The 7,556-nt window shown below is 50.7% G+C and overlaps 1 long non-coding RNA gene across 1 annotated transcript; it reads left to right on the top strand.

The window, feature by feature from the left end:
• The first annotated feature begins 716 nt into the window (after nucleotides 1-716).
• On the top strand, nucleotides 717-7,048 carry LOC133361454 (uncharacterized). Its single transcript, XR_009757370.1, has 3 exons — nucleotides 717-733; nucleotides 3,820-3,923; nucleotides 6,934-7,048. It is a non-coding gene; the product is annotated as an uncharacterized LOC133361454 (long non-coding RNA).
• Nucleotides 7,049-7,556: the final 508 nt, after the last annotated feature.

The following is a 7,556-nucleotide window of genomic DNA, read 5'->3' as shown; positions in this document are numbered from 1 at the left end:
AAACGTCTTCTAATTTCACCTTGAAAGTGTCTGGGACGCACCGCCCGGTCCGACTCCCCTTGTTTATACGACCCACTACTTTGAGTAAACTTGGTGTGATCATTCTTGGGGACGGTGTTGCCGTTTCTGCGTTTTCATTTAGGCATTGCTCTGTAAGAGCTTGGATGACCATGTACACCGAGTCGATTGCCCCACACTCTCCAAGGTCCGGCACAATGTCAATGGAGCTGTGTTGGTATTCCAGTGTACGGTTGGGCACTTTTAGCAAGAAACTTCTGAACAATTGTCTTTTTACGTGCTGTGGAACATATCCAACACATTGCCATGGTCACCAATGTTATCCAATCAAATTCCTTGATTCGCAGTGACTCCTACATTATGAAGTTTGTTAACTACTCTGGTCTGTTCAACAGCAATTACATTGTACGTATGTATCTGACTTATTTTCACATTGTACGTAGCCAATTGTGCTAATTGGCCCTGAAGAAAACCACATTTCAAATTGCTCTAAAATGTTCGCCTTCAAATTTGTTTAAGTGGCTAAACGTTCAAGGTGAACAGCCCAGAATAACGTTTGTTCTGTAGACGTGGCTTGCCACCACCACCACCAAAGAGTGGAATGATATCAATGCATTTGCATGCGTCCGCTTTGTTTCAGGCAAAAACATCCAGTCTGCGGTTGGTGAGGATGACTACATGAAGATGTCTCGAATGTGATGATATCTACCAAGATGTGCGTATGGGGGAAGCTCCTGGCAGTTGTGATCTTCACATCGTACTATTTTTGCTTGAAAGTCATTTATTCTATAGTCCAGTAAAACCTCTCAAAGCCAGACCTCGAGTTAGCCAGAAGTTAGGGTAAGCCAGAAGGCTTTGCTAAATAAATAAGCAAATGCGTAAAAATCAATAACTCCGGGCTCCGGTTTGTTGTGCCGTTTGTACACTGATGAAGCTGGTGCGCGAGGACTACCCAGCTGTGGTCACGCGCCGTGGTCCAAAACCGTAGTCACGAGCCGTGGTCACACAACCATAGTCACGAGCCGTGGTCACACAACCGTGGTCACCAACCGTAGTCACACGCCGTGGTCACACAACCGTAGTCACGCGCCGTGGTCACACACCGTGGTCACACAACCGTAGTCACGCGCCGTGGTCACACAACCGTAGTCACGCGCCGTGGTCACACAACCGTGGTCACACAACCGTAGTCACGCGCCGTGGTCACACAGCCGTGTCACGCGCCGTGGTCCACAACCGTGGTCACGCGCCGTGGTCACACAACCGTGGTCACGAGCCGTGGTCACGATCCGTGGTCACACAACCGTGGTCACGCGCCCGTGGTCACACAACCGTGGTCACGAGCCGTGGTCACACAACCGTGGTCACGAGCCGTGGTCACGATCCGTGGTCACACAACCGTGGTCACGAGCCGTGGTCACGATCCGTGGTCACACAGCCGTAGTCACGATCCATGGTCACACAACCGTGGTCACGAGCCGTGGTCACGATCCGTGGTCACACAACCGTGGTCACGAGCCGTGGTCACGATCCGTGGTCACACAGCCGTAGTCACGATCCATGGTCACACAACCGTAGTCACGAGCCGTGGCCACGCGCTGTGGTCACACAGCCGTAGTCACGATCCGTGGTCACACAACCGTGGTCACGAGCCGTGGTCACGATCCGTGGTCACACAACCGTGGTCACGAGCCGTGGTCACGATCCGTGGTCACACAGCCGTAGTCACGATCCATGGTCACACAACCGTAGTCACGAGCCGTGGCCACGCGCTGTGGTCACACAGCCGTAGTCACGATCCGTGGTCACGCGCCGTGGTCACACAACCGTGGTCACGATCCGTGGTCACGCGCCGTGGTCACGATCCGTGGTCACACAACCGTAGTCACGAGCCCTGGTCACACAACCATGGTCACACGCCCGTGGTCACACAACCGTGGTCACGAGCCGTGGTCACGAGCCGTGGTCACGAGCCATAGTCACGATCCGTGGTCACACAACCGTGGTCACGAGCCGTGGTCACGCGCCGTGGTCACGCAGCCATAGTCACGATCCGTGGTCACACAACCGTGGTCACGAGCCGTGGTCACGCGCCGTGGTCACACAACCGTGGTCACGAGCTGTGGTCACGAGCCGTGGTCACGCGCCGTGGTCACACATCCGTGGTCACACAACCTTGGTCACGAGCTGTGGTCACGAGCTGTGGTCACGAGCCGTGGTCACGATCCGTGGTCACACAACCGTGGTCACGAGCCGTGGTCACGAGCTGTGGTCACGAGCCGTGGTCACGCGCCGTGGTCACACAACCGTGGTCACGAGCCGTGGTCACGAGCCGTGGTCACGCGCCGTGGTCACACATCCGTGGTCACGAGCCGTGGTCACGCGCCGTGGTCACACAACCGTGGTCACGATCCGTGGTCACACAACCGTGGTCACGATCCGTGGTCACGATCCATGGTCACACAACCGTGGTCACGAGCCGTGGTCACGATCCGTGGTCACGAGCCGTGGTCACGATCCGTGGTCACACAACCGTGGTCACGATCCGTGGTCACGAGCCGTGGTCACGATCCGTGGTCACGAGCCGTGGTCACGATCCATGGTCACGATCCGTGGTCACGATCCATGGTCACGATCCATGGTCACACAACCGTGGTCACGAGCTGTGGTCACGAGCCGTGGTCACGATCCGTAGTTACGAGCCGTAGTCACGATCCGTGGTCACGAGCCGTGGTCATGCACCCTGGTCACGTGCCCTGGTCACGCGCTATAGTCAAACAGGTGAGAGTCAGGCCGCTTGGCAGTTACTTTACAAAGGGAATCATTTTGGAGGCCTGTCACAAAATCGATTTAGCTTCGGCCTTCTCCCTCTACCTGACAGTGATGGTGACTTAAACTGTACTCTCGCGATGCTTTTGCATTATTCTATTGTAACTGTCAAATTGTAATTCTTTAGTTTATTATTAGATGTACTTGGCTTCTAAATGTCATCAGAATGTAATAATTAAACATTATTACATTTTGATGATTAACGTTAGCTCCCCTACAGTTTCATCTCATAGGTTTCACTGCCAATGCGTTTTAGCTTTTCACGATTAACGATTTGTTTGTGCACGTTAAACCTTCGAGTTGTTGTGGGTTTTTGTCATGCGGTCTACCTACCACTAAAACATTGTGTGTGCAACCCCCTGCTCATTGCACTGGGGTGCAGGAAACCTCATCTTCCCGCGACTCCACAGCTTGTGCGCTCCCTGAGTCGTTCTCCGGCACAGGAAAACTGTCCCCTCTTCATTTTAATTATGATGGCCACCATCATCATTCATGCTCGTTTTACCCAATGAAAGCCTCAATGGGTCCTCATGACTCGTTTTCAGGAGGGCCCAGCCAAGTTGTCGCAGCAGGAGGACGATGGTTGCTGAGTGTCCTAATAGAGCAATTTGCGGCCGTCATTTTTTCAAACATTGCAAGTTTGAGCCGTGACCACACACACCGAGGGCTTGCTCTTGGGAATGACATCACGGGATCTTAACTGTCTACTGTGAGTGAATAACGTCACGGGATCTTAACTGTCTACTGTGAGTGGAAATACTTCACGGGATCTTAACCATCCACTGTGGGTGAAGAAGATGGTGCGTAGTATTTTCAGGGTCACGCCACACCACAGCAATAACCAGGACAACCGCCGGGCTCCAACCGTGAACCTCTGCAACGAGCGGTGAAGCGCTGCCACTGGGCCACCTAAATGCCACTCACCGCTGCCGGCGCTGATGCACAGTGCGCGTGTTTCCTTTCTGAAAACAGTTCAAGGTTGTTGAAGGCAGATTCTTTGAAACCATGGTCAATTTCTACAATTACACATCCATAAGGACCATACGAACCATGTGGACCGGCAAGATGAAATGGAGGTATGTACGATTTTGACAATTATTCTTAATGTTCTGCATATGCATGACTAAAATATGTTTTGGTGCACTTAAGATGGTAGCTACTTGTGTTATTGAGGAGTGAACTCACTGGTTCACTCGAGTCACTTGCCTCACCGGTGGTGAGGTCGCGTCCTCATCACTACACACCCACCCACCCACCCACTCTCCCAACACCCACTCACCACACCGCAGGTCACAACAACACCCTCACCCCACCACCCTCACCCACTCACCCACCCACCCCACTCACCACACTGCAGGTCACAACAACACACTCAACACACCCAACCACCCACTCACCACAACACCGCAGTGTCACAACAACACACTCACCCACCCACCCCTCACCACACCGCAAGTCACAACAACACACCCACCCACCCCCTCACCTATCCACCCACCACACCGCAGGTCACAACTACACACTCACCCACCCACTCACTCACCACCCACCCCCACATCACCACACTGCAGGTCACAACTACACACTCACCCACCCACCCACTCCTCACCCACCACCCACCCACTCACCACACTGCAGGGTCACAACTACACACTCCCCCACCAACCCCTCACTCACCACCCCACCCACCTCACCACACTGCAGGTCACAACTACACACTCACCCACCCACCCACCACTCGCCCACCCCCCACCCACTCACCACACTGCAGGTCACAACAACACACCTCACCCACCCACTCACCACACTGCAGGTCACAACAACACACTCACCCACCCACCCACCCACTCACCCACCCACTCACCACACTGCAGGTCACAACAACACACTCTCCCAACCACCCACCCACCACACTGCAGGTCACAACTACACACACACCCACCCACCCACTCACCCACCTATCCACCCACCACACCGCAGGTCACAACTAACACCCACCCACCCACCTATCCACCCACCACACCGCAGGTCACAACTACACACCCACCCACCCACCTATCCACCCACCACACTGCAGGTCACAACTACACACCCACCCACCCACCTATCCACCCACCACACCGCAGGTCACAACTACACACCCACCCACCCACCTATCCACCCACCACACCGCAGGTCACAACTACACACCCACCCACCCACCTATCCACCCACCACACCGCAGGTCACAACTACACACTCACCCAGATGAGACAGCAGCCTCATTTGATCGAGTCGCTCACATTCCTGACTATTTGCCATTAACATGGTGAACCGACCACCATCGGGTTGGCTGCCCACCACTCGCATTGTCATTGGCTACTGACATTTGGGCTATGCCCATTTCAAACCATTATAAACAGTTTGCCTTTGGAAGCTAACCCCCCTTTTCCTGAAGATGACCACTTGTGTTGCGATGGAAATGTCGTAGTTTTTTGTTATTTTCTTTGAACCTATCTACGTGACTTTACCGAAAGACCCAAAGAGTATGAATTCCTGCGAGTCACGCAAGCTTTAAGTCAAGGTTTATTATGGTGCTGTACATTGCTGGCCTTGGTGCCTGTGCTGAGCAACTGTGAGACACTCACAAATCTAAACAACAGAATATTAAATGTGTTTTAGTAACATGTTTCAAAGCATTACATTTGGATAAGCATTACAGATGGGTAATAAAAGTACTATTAACATTCTCAACAGGGCTTTAATTATCAATATCATGAGTTTTATGTCTAAAAATGTGAAAGATGGCATTTTAATGATCAGTATTGGTGCTTGGGTTTGGCCACGTGGTGGTAGTTTAATGCCATCATTCTTGTCATCAACTCTCCCCCGCCCGACAAGATCGTCACGTTGACACAGATGTCTTGTTCGCACGTTTGCCAACACGTTGATCACATTCTGACCGACAAAGCTGCTTCTCACCGGTGGCTCGGGATTATCCATGACTGAATTCAACATCGACACACGGCCACGTTTTGTTAAAAGTTACATTCTGCTCTTAATTTTGGTGGAAAAAAAAGTCATGAATAATTCAGAAGCATTTATATAAACTAATGTCGGCTTACGTTTGGCGGCAGACTGCCTTACCGCACACAATTTTCTTAATCTCATAAGATGTTGCAAATGTTGTTTTCATTTAAACCTGCCATTAGCATCCCTCTTGTCCTCAATCTTTCAGAATATGTGTGTGTTTAGTTGTGGTGACGTAAGATCAGAATCATGTGAATTATAAAAAAATGGGCTCGTCCAATATTTTGGGATCCAAACTAAAACGGAACCAACAATGCTTGCATGAAAGCAGATATCCTGGTTTTCAATTCCATGCCAACTAATTCAGTACGAATGTTTCGTTGCGCAGTTCCACAGCTGTGGAATGTGAGAAGGGTTTAACGACCTGCCACTACCCCGCCAGGGGGTAAATGGCAGAGACGTAGCTGCGAATCGCGTTCGCGTGTATTGCCGGGGGGGGGTTGAAATGGAAACGTAGGAGTCCTGGCCTGCAACATAATCGAGCCACAATGGGCGTACGGTCCTCCTCTCTCTCGCTCGGGAACAACAATTTGGGAAATGGCCGCGAGGAAAGCCGCCAAGCAGCGGCTGTCTCATCATGAGGCCTCCTTTGCCAGTACCAAAATATACTAATAGGGTTTTTTCCCCTTTTTTCTGGCAACAAAACTGACACCTTTTACAAGGAATCATGTTTACATTAACCACAATACTTGAAGTCAAAATGCAAACAAAACACAATACTTTGATAATTTATGCATTGTCCTTGAAACTTTTGGCATCATCTGGTCGAACACCATATGAGACTAGGCTCTAAGGAAAGCTGTCTCTGGTGTGGACCAATGAGTTTCAAGGACAATTCATAAATTTTCAGAGTATTGTTTTTTGTTTGCATTTTGACTGCAAGTATTGTGGTTAATGTAAACATGATTCCTTGTAAAAGGTGTCAGTTTTGTTGCCAGAAAAAAGTGGAAAACCCCTATTAGTTAGCGGTGTGTCTCGTGAGGTCGCTTTGCTGATGGCTGTGTTTGTCTCACACAGGGCCCCACCGCAGACCGTGGATGCCTTCTACTACTACGAGAGCCTCAACACGATGTACATTCCAGCCGGCATCATGCAGGAGCCCTTTTACCAAGATGTCTACCCCACGTACGGCCGCTATTGCACGTCCACTGCTGTCCATTAAACGAAGTCTAGAGAGCTTTGAGTGTAACGAGGTGGGATCTCAAGAGACCAGGATGAATGAGTCTCGTTTGTAACAGTGACTTGGGGCATCAGTCTGCCAGTGGGGGCGATGATTGCTGCTGTGGCCATGGTGGTGAGATGTTAACCACCTCACCTGGTATCAGGAGGTCGTGGGTTTGATCCCTATCCTGACCTGACACCTGTATATTTGGATTTTGCATGTTGTACCTGCTGGTTGCATGGATTTTTATCCGGGTCCCTTGATGTTTAGAAACATTGCGTTTAGAGTATTTAGCTGCTATAGATTCCCACAAGGTGGTAAGCCACTTTGTTGTGGCCAGGTCGCTTCTGAAAAAGAGCTCTCTATAGTTCAGTGGGCCTTACCTTCTAAAATATTTTTTAGATAGTTTTAGTTTAATCGTTTTTAATCGTGTGTCATCTCAATTGAGTTAATTTGCAGGGTGATTTTCAAATGTACC

The sequence above is a fragment of the Lethenteron reissneri genome, unplaced genomic scaffold (genome assembly GCF_015708825.2).
Source record: "Lethenteron reissneri isolate LAM-NWPU_2019-01 unplaced genomic scaffold, ASM1570882v1 scaffold_1078, whole genome shotgun sequence".
Lineage (NCBI taxonomy): Eukaryota > Metazoa > Chordata > Hyperoartia > Petromyzontiformes > Petromyzontidae > Lethenteron > Lethenteron reissneri.
This window is presented reverse-complemented; position numbering and strand designations above follow the sequence as displayed.